The sequence below is a fragment of the Felis catus genome, chromosome A3 (genome assembly GCF_018350175.1).
Source record: "Felis catus isolate Fca126 chromosome A3, F.catus_Fca126_mat1.0, whole genome shotgun sequence".
Taxonomy (NCBI): Eukaryota; Metazoa; Chordata; class Mammalia; order Carnivora; family Felidae; genus Felis; species Felis catus.
Genome location: NC_058370.1, coordinates 93,019,545 through 93,039,572, shown reverse-complemented (window position 1 = coordinate 93,039,572; position 20,028 = coordinate 93,019,545). Strand labels below are relative to the sequence as shown.

The 20,028-nt window shown below is 35.7% G+C and overlaps 1 protein-coding gene and 1 pseudogene across 1 annotated transcript in view; one reads left to right on the top strand and one right to left on the bottom strand.

Moving 5' to 3' along the window:
• The window catches only part of LRRTM4 (leucine rich repeat transmembrane neuronal 4), a 924,534-nt gene that overhangs the window by 490,416 nt on the left and 414,090 nt on the right, over positions 1-20,028 (top strand). The window lies entirely within an intron of this gene.
• LOC102899767 lies at positions 1,089-2,020 on the bottom strand (annotated as a pseudogene).

The following is a 20,028-nucleotide window of genomic DNA, read 5'->3' as shown; positions in this document are numbered from 1 at the left end:
ACTCTTCTTTTTTCTCCTTTTCCTGGAACTCTGATAACATTCATGTTAGATCTCTTGTAATCGTCTCACAGATCTCCAGGTCCCTCCTTTTGCATTATTCTTCCAGATTATACTCTTTCTGTTCAAAATGCGTAATTTTTGTTGTTCTCCCTTCAGGATTCTTCTTTACATTTTCCATTTCTTTGCTTAGGATTTCTTTTAAAAAATATACCAAATGTGTTCATAATCATGGAAGTAGTTTTATGACGACTGATTTAAAATCCTTGTTAGATATTCTAACAGTTGTATCACCTAAGTGTTGGCATCTGTTGATTGCCTTTTCTTATTCAAATTGAGATCTTCCTGGCTCTTTGTTAATTCAAGAGATATTTTAATTAAGTCCTAGATATTTTGGGAACTATGTATGAGACTTTTGACCTCATTAAAATCTTGTTTTAGCTAGCCTTCTTTGCTACTAATGTGGCAGGGGAAGGTAAAGTGCTGCTCATTTCTGCCAGGTTACAGTGAAAGTCCAGATTCCCCACTTCTCTGGCTCTAGAGGAGGTAACTTCTCTTTACTACTGAGTAGTGATAAAGTGACTATCTAGTAGGCCCACTCTGATACCACCTCAGTCAAGGGTAAGGAGGGGTACCCTGTTACCCTCAGTCAAGGATAGAAGTGCAGGATTCCCACATGGTCTCCACTGATGCCAAAGTAGAAAAAGACACACCAGTTATCACTCATTCTGCAAGGATAAGAGTCCTCGCTCACCACTCAGACTTCTTTGAGCCATCCTAATTGACAGAAGGGTTGGGTAAAAAAACATGCTTTTTGATGTTTATTTTATTTTTGGGAAAGAGAGAGTCAAAGCTCCAGTGGGGGAGGGGCAGAGAGAGAGGAAGACATAGAATCTGAAGCAGGCTCCAGGTTCTGAGCTGTCAGCACAAAGCCTGATGTAGAGCTTGAACTCATGAACTGCGAGATCATGACCTGAGCCGAAGCCAAATGCTTAATCAACTGTGCCACCCACTCATTTTTTTAATGAGAAGTAAGCTTTTATTTTCTTGTTTCACAAATAAGTTTGGCTAAATTGGTTGCTTTATGATGATTAGTGAAAGAGACCAAATTCCATATCCTTTTCTGATTTCTTCAACCTTGGCTGGGCTGTGGCACCAGCAGGTGCTGCAGTGGTGTTAGTGGCCATGGGGTGGCAGCCACAAATACAGATGAATCAGCCAAGAAGGCCTTGACCTTTTCAGCAATTGGGAAGGTGTAATCAGTCTCCACAGACAAAGCCAGGATCCACTTGTATCCATTGATGGTAGAATGGGGCACTGATGCAACAGTCAGATACCCTATCCGGAGACATATAATGGCAACACTCTGGACACCTTCCAGGAAGCAAGAATGCAGAGTTTCTTCTGTGATGTCAAGCATTTCAGGGTTGTAGAGCCTGTCATTGTCAAACATGTGCTGGATGACTATCTAAAAAGAGAAGGAGGAGATGTTCAGCATGTTGAGCAGTATGGCTTCGCTGGCTCCCACTTTGTCTCCGTCTTAAATAGCTGCACATCATCAGGATTTCAGTGGTGCCCCTGGAGATTTTAGTGGTGATGCCTAAAGCCTGGAAGAAGGAGGTCTTCTTGGGCCCCAGAACAGTGTTCTGGACTGGCACAGTGACTTCACATAAGATTATGGCACCAGCACAGCCATAGCTGGTACCTCATAAGCCAGCATCATGTCCCTGATCTCAGTGAGGTCTTCCTTGGAGAACACAAAAGCCACATTCCCCCAAAGGTGAGGCGATAGTTTTTCCAGAGCAGGGTTGTTCTCCAGATGCCTTCAGATAGCCTGTGTATCAGTATTCTTGCCCATCAGCACCACAGCCTTCCTACAGAGGGACATGGGGATCTGCTGCATCTGCTTGGAACCCACATTTCCTGCTCCCACAGTGAAGCATTTTGGATATTCATCCAAAAGTTGGATGATTGTAAGGAAGTAGTTGGACTTCCAGGTCACCCCATCTTCCCTGGGCCCCATTGCAGCTTATCAGGAATTGCCTCACAAGGTTTAAAGATGATGTCACTCATAAGGAGGCCTGGAGAGAGGAAGGGCCAATTTTTACAACCAGTGGAGAGTGGAAGTCTAGGTTACACCCTAGGCATTTGCTGGTGTGAATGGAGGTGGAGACAAAAGTTTTTCTGTGATGTTTGGATAGAGTAAAGTAGCTGTTTGCTAAACTTTTTTTTTTTTTTTAATCTTGTTAGACTGCCTCTTGTCCTTTAACTAAACAGGAGGAGGCTTTTGTTAGGGCTTTTATTGTCTGTGCCCATTGGTGTTTACAAGTTACTGGCTTTTATAACATCAAATCTGCAATTTATAAAGAAAAAAGAAAACCCACAGGCTTGGTATTGTGTTATTTCCTGGATGCCAAAGTCCCTTGCCAGTCTGCCCTTTTCTCTACAGTGTTTTACCACTATAATTAGCCGAAAGAGTAGAGGATTACTTCTTCATTTTTTAGGAAAGAGAACTCTTTGCTTATTTGTTTTAATTTTGCTACCAGTGTTTTAAGTGATTAATTTCTAAATTGTCTAGATTACATCTCTAAGACTTTGGGTTGGCTCAGTCAGTTAAGCGTCTGGTTCGCTAAACTCTTGGTTTCAGCTCAGGTCATGATACCACGGTTTTGTGAGTCCGAGCCCCACATCGTTCTCTGCACTGGCAGCACAGATTCTGTCTTTCCTTCTCTCTCTGCCCCTCCCCTACTCATGCTGTCTCTGTTTCTTTCAGAATAAATAAATAAGCAAAAATATTTATAAATTCTCATATTTCTGACAATGTACTTTTGGTGCCACAACTTACATATTACATAAGGATAAATATGTGTGTGTGTGTGTGTGTGTGTGTGTTTCTCTCTCTAAAAATACTCAGAAATTTTGTTTGTTTTCTTTACCCTTGACATTTACGACTTCTACGGGGATAATCACAAAGTTGAGGTGCTCTCTTTATTTATGTTACATGATAGATTTTAAGCCATCTTGATCTCCAGTTTCACGTGTTTCTTCACCCCAGAAAAATTCATTTTATTACTTCTTGATCATTGATTTTCATCTTGTTCTTGACTACACTCTAGACTGCAAATTATATTTTAGCGTAATTTCCATGTTCCTTCCTCACTCTCATTATTTATGTTCTTTTTTTCTTTTGCTTAAGTATTTTGTGAAAGATTTCTTAAAATTGACACCTAATTTACTCATGGGGGTTTCTACAATATCCAGTATTGTGTACATTCCTCCATTACAGTTTTTACATCAGTTATCATGTTTTTCATCCAAGGTAAAGCATTTGTTTCTGTGAACAGCTGGCATAAGAATTCCTCTTAGAGAGAAAACTCTATTGAAAAAGATTTTGCCTGTGTGTGAGAAGCTAAGGGAATGCTCAGGAAACAAAGATGATTGCTGAGTTGTAATTTGCTAGAGGACAGGTGGAGCGAATCAAGGAGATTCTGGATAGATCTGAGGCACTCACGATGACCTTTTGGTGGGGCTCCAGCATACTTTCAGCATATGAAAGTTTGGTTAATCATTTTGATTAATTTTTTTTGTTTGTTTGAAAATGAAAGCACTAAGTATCGTGTTTTATGTCAGGGCCAATGTGTTTAGACCAGTAAATAAGTAAATAATGTAACAGAGAAAACAAGGAGAACATTGTCTCCTTAGCATTGGCATAGATACTTTCGAAACCCTTGGACTCCCAAGAACTATGGAATTGGTGGGGAGGAGAGTACAATCAGGCACAGAAGAAATTCCAGGCAATCTTTCAAAGACTTAAAATCCAGAGATGGAACAATACAAAGGAAGACCAAATGCAAATAGGGAGAACATGATCATGTGCAAGTCAAAGAGAAAGGCCCGAAGAGAGACAACTTTGCCAACACCTGATATTGACTTCTAGTTATCCAGAATTGTGAGAAAACAAATTTCTGTTTAAGCCACTTCTTAGCCCCCACATCCCCTCCAAAATAAGGTAATGAGGGTGTTCCCATCTAAGATGCGGTAATGATTTTTTGTTTTTCTCTTGTTCTCAATTATTTCTCCTCCTTAGAGTTGCCCATTTACTTTCAGCTTCAGTGACATTTTTGTTCCTTGTTAACTCACTGTGCTTATGCTTCATTGAAATTGCAGAAGGGTTGGGGCACCTGGGTGGCTCAGTCAGTTAAGCATCTGACTTCAGCTCAGGTCATGATCTCGCAGTTTGTGAGTTTGAGCCCTGCGTCAGGCTCTGTGCTGACAGCTCAGGGCCTGGAGCCTGCTTCAAATTCTGTGTCTTCCTCTCCCTCTGCCCCTCCCCTGCTCATGCTCTTACTCTCTCTGTCTTTCAATAATAAATAAATGTTAATAATAATACTAATAAAGAAATTGCAGAAGGGTCATTTCAGAGAGTGGGTTTGTTTTGGTTTGAATCAGGTACACCCAAAGGGAGTAGGAGGCAGAATGTTTATATTCACTCTAATATTCTTTTCCAGTTCAGAAGCCCTCAAATCTGAAGACTTAAGGAGATAGCTAGATAACCATGGAGTCAAAGCAGCAAGCATGGAACGCTTGGTTGATTACAGCATTGCTCCTGTTCTCTCAGAGGCTCATTTAACCTTACTTATTAGAAAAACAAACAAGAAACTAAACCTTTTGCCTAGGAAGTCCAGCTGCCCTAAGTATAAGCAAGGAGCAGTAGATGCCAGCACAGATTCCCCACTCTCTGTCATCTCAGGCATCTGTGACCTTTCCCACGGTCATAGTTGAATCAAGATTTATACCTCCCATCAGTCCCAGCAACCTCTCATCTCTGATGCCGGACTTGTTTTAAATTAATTTAATTATGCCTCCAAACCCCCATTCTACAAGGCTGGTAGAAAATTTAATCTCAGAAATTCTCATACTCTGACAACTACCAGGCACCCAAATATGACCTAAGAGAGACAAACTCTTCCCAGGTTTTTAGTGCTATGATGTTGAGGAATTTGCCAACAAGATACCATGTACCCATACAGCCATTAGCAGTGAAAGAGTACAGTGGATGAGTGCAGACAATGGAGCCAAATAGTTCTGAGTAAAATATTATCTCTCCTATTAGTTGTGTGGTATTGTATATTATCTAACTTCTCCATGTCTCTGTTTTTCATCTGTAAAATGTAAATTCTAAGATGTGACCTCAGAAGATTTTTATGAGGATTAAATACATAAATAGGAGTGAAGTTCTCCAAACAGTCCCTCACACACAGCAAGCTCTAGACCTGTGTTGGATATTGTGTTCCCCTGAGTCTTTGCCTTCTATTTGGAGTGCTATGGTTTCCCAAAGGACACAGATTACTCAGCCCCCTTCTCAATCTCAGTCCTGCCCATGTATGTTTAGTTGCTTCTTCATTCTCCCTTTCCCATCATTTCCCTCAAAATCCTAGGAATCTTCTTTGCTACGCTTAAAATTGTAAAAAAAGAGAAGAAGCATTTTTAGTTTTTTTCTGCTCGTCCAAATCTGTGGCAAAAAACAAAAAACAAAAATTACAGCTACTTTCTGGAAACAGAGGGAGAAAGGTAACCCCATAGTCAACATATAATATTATCCTGCCAGGTATGATCTAAGCCTTTGATCATTTACTGGAATGTTGGAGAGAACTAGAATTTGAATCTATGTGCTTAAGCCTTTTTCATTGTGAGAAAATTTCAGGTTTTTTAAAATCTAATTTCTGCTAGCTAGAATCCTATAGAATTTATAATTTCTTCAAAATTATGGAAATTGTTTTTACTATGTGTACAATGAGATAATAGTAATAAAATTATAGTAATACAGAATAGAAAGGGGGCATATTCCTTTGTCTGCTACCTTATGGAAATAGACAAAGCATATAATCTACTTATAGAAAACTAAACAAAGCATACATCAAGCTTTTTACTTTGGATTTACTCATTCACTATTAAATGTGTCTATAATTTCGTATTACTTGTCATTTTCTCTTAATAGCACTTATATTACTATAGTTATATAAAGTTTGACATTCTGGCTTACTTCATGGATTTCAGGCTGAAATGGTACTTAGAATTGATTTTCTAGGAAATATGGTTTGGTGACATAGAAATTGATCATTTTTATTCCAGTAGATAAGACTCTATAATAATTATCTTTATTAGGTATCAATATTTTCTGTCTATGCTTTATAAGTATATAAATCTGATTTTCTATCCATATTCTCTCTTGTAGTTAATCTATATAAATACATATATATACATATGCACACTTTTTTTTGTTCATGATTTTATTTTGCAAATGATTACATACATGTACATTTTATATATTCATAAAAATAATTAGGAATGAATAAGTCATGGGAATAAAGGGCATACCATAGGGAATATGGACAATGACATTATAATAGCATTGTATGGTGACAAATGGTAGATACGCTTATGGTGAGCAGATCATAATTATACTGAAGTTGATTCACTGTGTTGTAGACCTATTACCACTGTAACATTGTGTGTCAACTATACTCAAATAAAAACATTTTTTAACATATATATATATATATATATACACACACATAATTTTAAGGAATATAAATAATAAACAAATACATAAATAAAGAAATAAAATATATACAAAGAAAGATATGTATATATACATTTATATATTAATTTGTATATTTACATAATGTATTTATAGAATATTTCAGCAATTTTCAAAAAATATATTTGCATATCTAATGATGATTGTTTCTGATGCCCTAGAATAGCCAAATTTCAAAAGAAAATAGTCTCCAAAGTTAAAATAATTTGCCAATAACATATTGATATAGTTAATACAATTAATATTATATATCATAATGTATTAATTTATACTAATATGTTAATTCATATTAATATAATGCACATTGTGTCTGCATATAAATTCAATTATTGATATGAATTACAAAGTATGTTAATTTGTAATAATATAAAAAATATCATATTAAAATGACCACCTGCCTTTAAGTGCTAAATTTAAAAGCACAATTTCGAAATATTAGTTAATTTCAATTTTTGTGGGCAGCATTCTTTTTTTTTTTTAATTTTTTTTTCAACGTTTATTTATTTTTGGGACAGAGAGAGACAGAGCATGAACGGGGGAGGGGCAGAGAGAGAGGGAGACACAGAATCGGAAACAAGCTCCAGGCTCTGAGCCATCAGCCCAGAGCCTGACGCGGGGCTCGAACTCCCGGACCGTGAGATCGTGACCTGGCTGAAGTCGGACGCTTAACCGACTGCGCCACCCAGGCGCCCCTAAGGGCAGCATTCTTAATTGCAGATGTAAACCTAATAGTTTTTCTTTAAAATTGCCCATGAACATATTTTTGGAAGAACGCCTCATTCTGACATTTTTGTGTTGCTCAAAATTTTCTCTCTAACCTCTTCACCATCACAAAATGTTGGCAGGGTAACAAGAGCCTGGGAGATGCTATGAGCATGTAAGTTATGAAAAATCAGAACCCACTTAGATTTATAGGTGGTCCATAACTTTCAGGAACAGTATCTTCAAAACACCCATGAATTCTGCAAAGTAATTCTATTCTGAGTGTTATATATGAAGAATAAATAGACCTATTATTCTTAAAATACCTGTTCTAAAGATACCATTGCTAGCACCTAGAAAACAGAAGGGTTTTTCAGGTCTCTAAACAAAAAGGAAGTGCTTTAACAAGTCATATAGTGGTGTGATTTTGTGATCTTTCAACTCACCTACATCAAGTTTTAGTGAATAAAAGTTGTAGCTACTCAATTGTGTACATTGCATGTTTCCCACTCCTTGCTAAGTTATATTTTATTTTAATTTCATATACCATTAATAATTAATCAATTTAAAACTATTAATTTGAAATGAATTATCAAGTAATTATATTATTAAAAACAATGCATGACGTGCTTCTGCACTTCTGTTAATCAAAATGTTATGTGCACACCAATTAATGTCATTTTTAAAAATCTCTTGTTAGAAGGATAAGTTTATTTGGAAAATGAAGTAAAAATTGCATTGATTAAAATGGTGAAAATGTAATTTTAAAAATAATTTTGGCTTAGTACTATTTCATCGTGTATATATACACACACACAGATACACACACACATATATGGTGTGTGTGTACACACCATATCTTTTTTAAGATCTCCACATCTTTTTTATCCATTCATCAGTCAATGGACATTTGGGCTCTTTCCATAACTGGCTATTGTTGATAGTGCTGCTATAAACTTCGGGGTGCATGTATCCCCTTGAACAAGTATTTTTGTATTCTTTAGGCAAATACCTAGTATTGCAATTGATGAATTATACGGTAGCTCTGTTTTTAACTTTTTGAGTAAACTTCATACTCTTTTTCAGAGTGACTGCCCAAATTTACATTCCTACCAACAGTGTAAGAGGGTTCCCCTTTCTTCACTTCCTTGCCAACAAACCTGTTGTTTCCTGTGTTGTTAATCTGACATGTGTAGGATAATATCTCATTGTAGTTTTGATTTGTATTGCCCTGACGATAAGTGATGTTGAGCATATTTTCCTATGTCTGTTTGACATCTCTGTGTCTTCTTTGGAAAAATGTCTATTTATGTCTTCTGCCCATTTTTAACTGTATTGTTAGGGTTTTTTTGAATATTATTCAGCTCTCAAAAAGAATGAAATCTTGCCATTTACAAGGATGTAGATTGAGCTAGAGAGTATTATGCTAAGCATAATAACTCAGAAAAAGACAAATACCATATGATTTCACTCATACAAGGAATTTAAAAAACAAAATATATGACTATAGGGGAAGGGGGGAAAAAGAGGGAAGCCAACCACAAGAGAATTTACTATAGAGAACAAACTGAAGTTGATGGTAGGAAGTTGTTGGGATATAGTCTACATGGATCATGGGTATTAAGGAGGGCACATGTTTTGATGAGCACTGAGTATTACATGTAAGTGATGAACCACTAAATTCTACAACTGAATCCAGTTTTAGCGTATATGTTAACTAATTAGAATTTATATTAAAACTTGAAGAAAAGGGGCATCTGGGTGGCTCAGTTAGTTAAGCATTGACTCTTGGTTTTGGTGCAGGTCATGATCTAATGGTTTCATGAATTCAAGCCCACATCGGGCTCTATGCTGTCAGCACAGACCTTGCTTGAGATTCTCTCTCTCTCCCTGTCTCTCTGCCCCTCCCCCATTCACATTGTCTCTATCTCTCTCAAAATAAATAAATAAACTTAAAATTTTTTAAATGAAAAATTTATTTGGTATATGTTTTATTCTTACATTTTAACTATAATATTGGCTTCTTATTTATTTCTTTATCAATCTAAACTCAAATAATATTAATGTCAACTTCGTACAGTATACATAAGCGTATATAACACTATACTTATATTTCCTTCCTCTTCTCTTTTATATTATTGTTGTCATATATTTTATTTTTACATAGGCAATAAACCTACAATGCAGTGCTATTAATTTTGCTTGGACAGTCAAATATATTTAGAACAATTTAAAATAAGAACAAATATATCTTCTCTTTCTTTTTTGAGACCATTTCTGGAACTCTGTATTTCAGATTTCTCTCTGATATTATGTTCTTTCTGTCTAAGTGCAGATATGCTGGTAATGAATTTTCTTAGCACTGGTTTGTCTAAAAAATATTTAATGTAAAAATTTATTTTTTCTGGGTATAATATCCTAGTTTGACTTTTTGCTTGCTTGTGGAATTACTTTAATGATGTCAGTTTTTGTCTTCTGTTTTGCATACTTTCTGACTCTAATTCTTGCCTTTGATTTTTAATCAGTATATGATCTATCTTTCTTTCTTACTTCCTTCTTTCCTTCCTTTCTTCCTTTTTTAAATGACTGCCTACAAGATTAACTGTTTATCTTTGATTTTAAGTGGTTTGAATATAATGTGTCTAGCAGTATTTTATTTTTTGTATTTATTCTGCTTGGATCTCTCTGAATACTATTTACCCTCTTCCAGCAGTAGATTGCTATTGCTTGGTACTTGGTACTTGCTATGGCTTTGGGGGGAGGAGAGATCTCTATTTTCATGATCCAGATTCAGTGTTAGGCAGATACTCTCTGCCTATGGCTTTGAAGTGGTGCTTTTTGGCTACGTGTCCCCCCAGTAGCAGATAAACTCTGTCTTGTTTCTTTGGTATTTTTTTAAGTTTATTTTGAGAGAGAGATAGAAAGTGAGCAGAGGAGGAGCAGAGAGAGAGGGAGATAGAATCTCAAGCAGGCTCTGTGATGTCAGTGCCAAGCCTGATGCAGGGTTTGAACTCACAAACCATGAGATTATGACCTTAGCCAAAATCAAGAATTGGACACTTAACTGAGTCACCCAGGTGCCCCTCTTTGGTACTTTTGAGGGAGGAGAATGTCCTGCTTTCCTCCAAAGTTAGGAGGCTGCTGATGGTTTTGGTACAATTTCTGGACCCAAAAATGTCCCAGCCCCAGTAGTAGGGTTATTTTTTCTTTTGATCTGCACTGGGTCACAATGGTACTTACCTGTGGTCTGGGGCAGCGGGATCTCCCCTCTTGCCCGGGCAGCTTAGAGCTTTTGTAGAGTAGAGGAGAAGGGTCTCAGTCAAGTCTGTGCCTTTCCTGTCATAGCAGTGGTCTCCTCCTCCATTTTTACCTCACTAAATATGGCTGTCTCCAGTCTCCTATTATGTTCTCAATCTCATTCATGAATGCTGTGAGGAGGTGCATAGAGAAGAACTCCAGAGTGTGTATGAACTCCTCTGTGTCTACTATTCCCAGTTACTCTATACTCTCGTTGTGGCTCATGGTCAGCCTTCAAAAGTATATTAAAATTGGGAGCTGAATTTTTCTTACCTGCTAATACAGCATTCTGTGCCTCTTCCTCTTCAATAAGTTAGCCAGTGTTTACAAAGCATTTCCATTGGGTTGTGGTGAGGAGATTCTTGGATTTCTGTATTTCTTGGGTTGTGGCCTTGTGACTTCAGCAATCTAGGTTTACGAAAGTTTTATTTTTTGTAGTCTGATTTTTTGTTGTTGTTGTTACTGTTATATTGGGAGTTAGGTTTTTAAGAAATTTATGTATCTTTGGTAGAAGCAGAACTCCTGAATTAGCACTAAACAACAAGAACAAAAGCTTCCCAGGTATATAAAATATACAACTACAGTTGAGAACCTCAGAAACTGAACACCATGCATGGCCTCTAATGCTGTGGTTTTTGATCCTGAGTACTGATAAGAATCACTAGAGGACACTTTTAAACAATACTGATGCCCCAAGTCCTAGCCTCCAGAGATTCTTGATTAATTGGTCTCATCAAACCTTCAGCCATGGGTATTTATTAAAATCTACCTAGTAGATTCTGATTTACAGGTAAGGTTATGATCGCTGTTCTAATCAGTCTAATGGTACTTTAAGTGTGTAAAGTGACAAATTTCAACACATGAACCATGATTTTCTTAAATCTATTATAACCACAAATTTAGATCACATCTTTTGTACATTTGTAGAAACATTCTACCTGAGGCCATATCCAAACTATAGTCGCAGATTAAGTGAAGTCATTATAGTGATTTGGTTTTGTGAGCTCAGAAGAGAAGTGTCTTTTCCAAGGAATTAAATTACCCCCATTGGAGTCCTCTAATATCATGGTTGGGTAGGCCATCACCTGAGGTTCCTCGGAATAGTCTGCATAGAATGTTAGAAATATGGAAACAAGGACATGTATGTTCTTTTTTTTAAGTTTACTTATTGATTTTTGAGAGAGAGACACAGACAGAGTAAGAGTGGGGGAGGAGAAGAGAGAGAGAGAAGGAGAGAGAGGATCCCAAGCAGGCTCTGTGCTGTCAGCGCTGAGGGATACGCAGGACTCAAACTCACAAACTGTGAGAGATCAGGACCTGAGCTGAAATCAGGAGTCAGACACTTAACCAACTAAGCCACCCAGGCGCCCATATGTTCCTTATATGATCTGGTTTTTCATGACCGAGTTCAATAGATGTGGCTATTAGATTGTCAGATACGTCATGTACTTTATAGTTGACACATACTTGCTACTCAGAATATAGTCTTAATTAAAGAAGTCAAATAGTTATCAGGCAAGTTTCAAGAGCTCTTCTCTGGGGTTTTGACTTACAAAAGAACACTTTTAATAAAATATTCTTGATTGTTAAGCAATCAAATTTATTAGTGAACAAAACGTTGAAATTTTGCAAAGTTTAGAAAATTTGAGATATTGAAAGCTTGATAGAATTTGTAATATATACTATTAAAAGACAAAAATATTACATTAAAATATATATAGAAATACCAAAATAATAAGTAAGAATAGGTACAAGAGTGATTCCAACATACTGCAGGATTTGTATTATAAAGAGAAGAATTAAGAAATGTCAACTCTGAATTTTATAGAGGTAACTTCAAGCTTTTCTGTTATAACTCAGCTGGGAATGGGAAGGCCACCTGAAGCCCAGTTATAAGTTGCTTCAAAAAGTAGCTAAAAACCAGTCTATCACTTAGGACTATGCCAAGGAAGATTAAAGATTGGGCAGAAAGGAGAGCAAATTGTTAGGTTTTATACTTTTGAAACAATTTTTAGCAAGGGCCAAGCTTCCAAATACTTCCTAAACACTATTTTATTGCTACAAAAGGAGAAAGTTTAAGATACTAATTTGTCATAAGATTTTTGACCCCCAAAAGGTAAACTTCCCACCTATGATTCACTCTAGAAAACTCACACTCTCAAGAAATGCAATTTCTTTATCTATCTTATACATATTTAATTTTCTAAGAAATGTTTTATAGTTTCACCATACTTTCTAAAGTCAAATAATTGAGTTCATCATATTCATCTGACAGTCACTTCAGAACTTAAAGAAAAATTTTCATTCACCTGCAAACATGAGAAATAATCCAATTTTAAAATGTAAGTGGATTTCATGCCTTGAAGAAACATTTACATTAAGTACATCTTAATTTTTTCTATTAAATTTCCAATTTAGCAGTGGAAAAGACCCTAACATGTAATTATTGAATGTTTGTAACAGTATATTTATGTTGTCTTTTTTTTTAATGTTTATTTATTTTTGAAAGAGAGAGAGAGAGAGCGAGCACCAGCAGGGGAGGGGCATAGAGAGGGAGACACAGAATCTGAAGCAAGCTCCAGGCTCTGAGCTGTCCACACAGAGCCTCACACAGGGCTCGAACCCACAAACCACAAGATCATGACTTGAAGTTGGATGCTTAACCAACTGAGTCACCCAGGTGCACCTTATGTTGCCTTTTATAAAACTTTAAGATTATACCATATATGCCACTGGTAAAATAATAGAGAGAATTCAGAAATTTCCTCTCTTATGTTCAATCCATGCACATAGAGTAACAGGTCAGATGAAAACAGATAGATAAAATCTTATGGCTATGGCTACACAATTTTAGGCTTAGGTGCCTGGGGAAGGAGGACTCAGTCTTCTTTGTTCTAAAGATGCAAAGGAAAGACATGAGGCTCAAAAGGACAGTCCAGATAAACAGGACAATATTTGGAATCAATCTGTGAAGTCTCTAGAGTTACTCTGTGAGACCATACCTTTCATGACAGACATGGAACAATATGTATTAAGTAGAATTTAGGACTCAAATTCTGTACAGAGGCAGAAACACTAATGATATATATGTAATAAATTCTTCCCCTTTAATATCAAATATTAAAAAAAATAAAGTATATGACTTGGGAAAATGTGTTAAGTTTGAGTAAAGACAGAGGTCAGATATGAAGTACATTGGGCAATAATATCTAACATCACATTTGTAAGCAGAGTATATTTGATGGGTCTGGCTGCCTGAGTGTTTTGGTTTGTTTTCCCGTTAGTGTTTTGCCACTCAGTATGTGTCCTGCTGGGACATGCATGTTAGATAAAAGAAGTTGACCTGGAAGATCATGAGGATTATTCTGTGGTTAATACATACATAATAACATTGCCTTGTTAAAATTTCTTTGAAAACTGTAAACAAAGGAATAATCTGAAGAAATGCAAAAGGTATATGAAAAGTAAATTTTTGAATTAAGCATTTAAAATGGCAGTTTACTAACCATAAATATAAATATAAATATATATTATATAAATATATATATAATATATATATATATTATATATATATATATATATATATATATATATATATATATATCAGAAAATAGGTTTCCATAGTTGGCAGGGCTGACTTACTAGCTTGCATCATGAAAAAGTCAAAATACCTAACTTTAGAATCATCACTTGGTTGCATAATGCTCTATATTTCCATATAGATTTATTTTAGTGCTTATAGGTTTATTTCAAGCCTTATTCAATTGAATATCTTTCTCACTTTTCATATTACACTATCAGCTTGATAAAGGCACCTGGCAGGACTTCTGCAACATAGCAGGCTCTCAATAATTATTCACTGAATGAATGAATCACGATGAATTTCTTCCTCTATTCATGAATTGACAAACTTTTCTATAAAGGGCCATATAATAAATATTTTAAGCTTTGTGGGCTATAGAAGTTCTCTTTGTATATCATTCTTTGTTTGTAAGTTAAAATATAAAATATATAAAAAAAATTCTTAACCTGAGGGTAGTTACAAAAAGGACATGGCCAAATTTAGCCTTCAGACCATTGTTTGCAGATTCCTAATCTCTATATTAAATGGCTCTGGGGGTGCCTAGGTGGCTCAGTCGCTTAAACGTCTGACTCTTGGTTTTGGCTCAGGTCATGATCTCACAACTCATGGGATCCAGCCCCTAGTTCGGCTCCTCACCGCTAATGTGGAGCCTGCTTGGGATTCTCTCTCCCCCATCCCAAAATAATAAATAAACATTTAAAAAAAAACAAAAAATGAAAAAAATAAACAAATAAATGGATCTTAATTTGATTTCTAAAACTCCTTCTAGTTTCCTGAGTTCCCTTTCAGTGGTATATCAGAGCTGGTCACTATCAGCTCAGTAGACGAACTTGGCTAACAGCATATAAAGTCTCTCTGTTTGTTTATGTATATGTGTGTGTGTGTGTGTGTGTGTGTGTGTGTGTGTGTGTGATAAGCTTGTTTATCAGCATACCACTGTTTAAGTTAAAAAAATAAAACCAGAGATTATATTTAAAATTGTCATCAAAATTAAGTATTCAGGTTAAATTTGAAGTTCAGGTAACAAACGCAAAATTTAAGTATAAGCGTGTCTCGTAATATTTGGGACATTCTTACATAGAAAATAATTTTTTGTTCATCTTAAATTTAAATTTAGTTGAGAACTTTGTGTTTTTTATTTGCTAATTCTGGCAACTTTCTCTGCAACCATTGGAGATCTTTTGAAAAAACTATTAAATGTGGTGGTCATATATGTAATGGAAATATTTTATATACTTTTTAATAATAGCTTTTCATTATTATTAAGTAATAAGGATTTAAAAAAAACAAATATTAAATATTGAAAACAAATCCTGTCATTCTGTGGCTGATCATTCATTCATCATCATTTAGGCTATATTATCTTTACTATTATAATAATAATTGAGGACTATTAAGTGCCAGGTATTAGCTTATATGGTTTACTAACATTTTCCTCACTTAATACCTGCAAAATATTCCATCATATAGATGAGAATACTAAATATCATAGAGTTAAGAACAAAACATCAATGAAAATTTAAGAACAAAATGTGATTAGCAAATGATGAAATCGCTATTCTCAGATTTTTTACGTTTATATTATATTGAAACTCAGTCTAGTTGCTAGCTGTGAAACAAAGCTGTATATTACTATTCTTTCCCATTTAGGGATTATTTCTCTCTTTGGAACATTTCAAGACTATTCTCTTTGTATCTTTTTTTATTTTTCTGTGAGGATGCTTACCAATTTATATAGTTTTTAAAAAGAACAATGGTATCTTATTTATATGAGTATTCCCAACAGTATTTAGCACACTCTTTTATATTTATGTGAGTTTAAAAGTATATTTGGTGAATAATTTATTAGTGTTGAATAATTAATGATGACAGGTTAATAATTAATGATGTGATTGCCTAGTGTATTTGTTGAATGAATGCAAGAAGTGTGGGGTTTTTTTTCTATTACAGTTTTGTTCTGAAACTAAATTTACAGCAAGATACTGAAAACACCAAAAGAGTGACTTTTGTGACCCACCAAACAAGGACTTTGGCACTGAAAAATTAGAGGGATGACAAGAATAAAATAGCCCTACTTTTCTGTAGTGGATATTTTTCTGGGGAAGACAGACAGATATAATATTCAGAGTTTCAGTAAGTGCAATGAAGAAATATAAAGCAAAATGAGTGGATAAAAAGTTATTGTAGGGGATGTGATAGTTTACACAAGAAAATGTTTAAAAGGCAATGCTGATAAGGTGATATGTGAGCAGAGATTTGAAGAAAATAAAGTAGCCATTCAGCTATTTAAAAAAATAGCATTTCAGGCAGAAAGAAAATCTAGTGCAAAATCCTTGAGCGGATGTGTACTTGGGGTATTCAATGGAGAACCACGAGACTAATGACATTCATGCAGCAAAGTGACATGAATCCACTACTCAAAACTCTTGCTCTGCTGCTGCTGTTTGGAGAATATTCCACAGAAGAGCAAGAGTGAAAGCACAGAGAATAGCTAGGAAGCTATCGTTTAGTCCAGGAGGAGATGATGGTGTCCTGGACTGTGAAGGCAGCAGTGGAAGTAAGGAACAGAGGTTGGATTCTGGATATATTTCAGAAAAATTGTCAACAAAATTCACTGATGGTTTGGATGTGGAGTATTAGAGAAAGAGAAGGATCAAAAAAGATGCTAAGTGAATTGGTCTTATTATCTAGAAAAATGTGGTTACTGTTCCATGATGGAAAGACTAGGGAAGAAGCAAGTTTGGGGAGGCAGATTTGGACTTTTTAAATGTTAAGTACTGATTAGTAATCTGGGTAAAGATTCCTTATAGAAAAAAGATGGTTAGAACTCATTTGCTTATGATTCTCTTACAAAGTTGAGAAGTCAGTTGGATAAAGAAGTATGCAGTTGGCAGAAGAGGTTGAGGCTGGAAATACAAAGGCATTATTCATTGATTACAAGTGGAATTCAAAGTCGTGGAACAGTCTGAAATTATCTGAAGAATGAGTATAGGGAAGTATATAGAAGGATCAAATATTAGGACACTATAACTTTACAGTTTATGAATTCAAGTATAATCCAACAAAGGAAAGTAAGGAAGAGTCACGAGTAAGGTCGGAAAAGAACCAAGAATGTGGTATTCCAGAAACTAGTTAAGAAAGGGTTTCAAAAGAGGGAGAGAACATGATCAGTCCAATCCTGCTCCTAGGATGAGTAATATAAGGATAGAGGAGTGGTGGAAACATGGTGATGAGTAAGGAGTTTTGCTGGATAATTGGTAATTTTCATTAAAAGGAGGAAAGAGTTAAGTAATCAAAGAGCACCATCACTAGTCCTCTTGGTTCACGGGGAGAAACCTCATGGAGACAAGAGAAGTAGCAGATAGATGGATCTTTTGATGCACATTCATTCTAAAGTGACTCCCAGGAGGACAGCAGGAATGGACATCAGATTACAAGTGAGGAAACCTGCCTCATGGCTTTGGGAATTTTCTGCTTCTTTAAGGAATCATTAGTTCTTCTGATATGAACAGGAGCAGGACACAAAAAGAATACATTTGGGCAGAAATTGGCTGCATGCCATTCCTGCTATAACTCAGCTTTAATTGCTGGGTATAACACCAGCTCTTTCCCTTGGGTGAACAGTGAGAAAGCCCTACTGTGTGCCAGGTGCTGAGCTTGTAGCTGTGATGTAAAAAGTTGGCAGCAAGATTCCCCACATTAGGATGTGCAGGTAGAAAATCAGCAGATCCTCCTCTGGCATGATCAGCTTAACTGAATCTGTTTTGTGGCTGTCCAGGATTGAATACCTTACTCACTGAGCTCTGTCCGGTTTCCATGCAGTTTTACAGAAAGACTGCCCTTTTTTCTTTCTTTCTTTCTTTTTTTTTCCTGAGTGATCAGTCTGTAGGAGATCATTCTGGGATAGGTTAACTCTTCTGTCTCAAGATGGGACAAAAACAGATTGGAATGGGTTCAAGAGAGAAAGGGAGGACAAAAAGTGCAGTTAAAAAATATAGATAGTACTTAATGTAAATATAAAATTATGTGGAAAAATTGAAATTTGATGGAAGGATTATGGATTTGGACAGCATCCACTATTGTTAAAATCTTAGACTTATTATGGAACATGAACAAAAAGTTGAATCTTTTTTTTTCTTAATTTTCTCAGATTTTCTCTGACCAGTAATGCATTGCGCTATAAGAATCTATAAGCATGTACTGTTTTAAAACCAAGTTAATATTAAATTTAATAATAATAACAGTATCTCTGTGACCTTTATATTTTATTTTGCCTGAGAAGTCCCATATGATGCTTATAAATTAATTACTCTTTAAATAGTAACATTAAAAAGAAACAAAGTAGTCCTGTGATATCTCCATGTGTAAAAAAAAATAATGTAGGCATATGGATAAGACACAAACAAGAAAGTACAACCATATATCTTTTTTTTTAATGTTTACTGATTTTTGAAGGAGGGAGAGACAGAGCATGAGGGGGGGAGGGGGCAGAGAGAGAGGGAGACACAGAATCCGAAGCAGGCTCCAGGCTCTGAGCTGTCAGCACAGAGCCCAATGTGGGGCTCGAACTCACGAGCCATGAGATCATGACCAAACCTGAAGTCAGATGCTTAACCAACTCAGCCACCCAAGCGCCCCAGTACAACCAGTAGTTGCCATGTCACACTAAATACTCTTAAAGTTGTAAAACAAGGGGGAAATAAAGATTAGAAAGCCCTACTATGTGCCAGGCCCCATTAGATTGATTTCACTAAGAAACTACTCTGGAGTGGTTTTATAATTAAATTGACTTACCTTTATCATTGTACAAAATACTGTCCTTGTGATGTAAAAAAGAAACAAGACTACTTGATTAATTGCTAATGTAAAAATCACAATTGCTTTCACCTATTTATTTTTTGTTCCATTGTTTCCTCATGGTTTCCCTCCTGTTCAATGACTCCTCGGCCTCTTAGAGTCCTTTTTTGTAGAAATTACATTGAATCATGTATTAAATTATGTTTTTAAACTTTCAAAATATGCTCATTAGTGCTAAATTTATTCCACTCAGCAAAAACCCCTTGGCAATAATATTAAAATAAAATAAACATTGAGTGTGAGCTATGGCAATTTGGAAATTCATAAAAGTGCAATTTTATTTCCTTTTGTTTCTTGGAGGCTGTACATTAAATTTGTAAAGCAGATTGCTGCTAACACTTATAAAACTGGGGTTGGGGGCAAGAAAAGTGATGCTGGCATTACTCTAGGAAGTCAGGTAACAGCTAGCAATGAGAACCAGAAAACCAGGTGGCAATGCCATTAACCCAGTCAGCCTGGCCCTGGTTATCGCTGGGAATAACCGTCAGTGGAGAATATAATTCCTTAACTTTCCATCCAGTAAAGTATAAGGCAACACATTGAAAATATAAGCTGGAGCACAGGATGAGAATTATTGATGTTGAAGAAGAGGATTTGGTTAGGATCTTAGAAGCATAGTGTACACACTCTGAAGCCCATCATCCTCCTAAAATTGCTCAAGTTATTAGTACATTCTCCCTGTGCCTCTGCAAACAATTCTGTTTTTAGCATAATATTCTACCCAGTTGTGTTCCTTTTTAGGGATTCAAAGTATGTCAAAAAACAGGTTTATGAAATATATGTGTGCCTTGAGAAGAAACTATCTGAGAACGAGTGTTTTGCTTATTAAGCTCAGCAAATGAATTTTATTTATTTGATTTGTGAGAAAATTTTATAACATTTCTCAAACTTTTCTTAAATACTATTAAGTCCAAGGAATTGTTTTAGGCATGTGTAAGACATATATTGTCCTATCTATAATAAACTTCAGCAGAAATATTAGATGATAGAA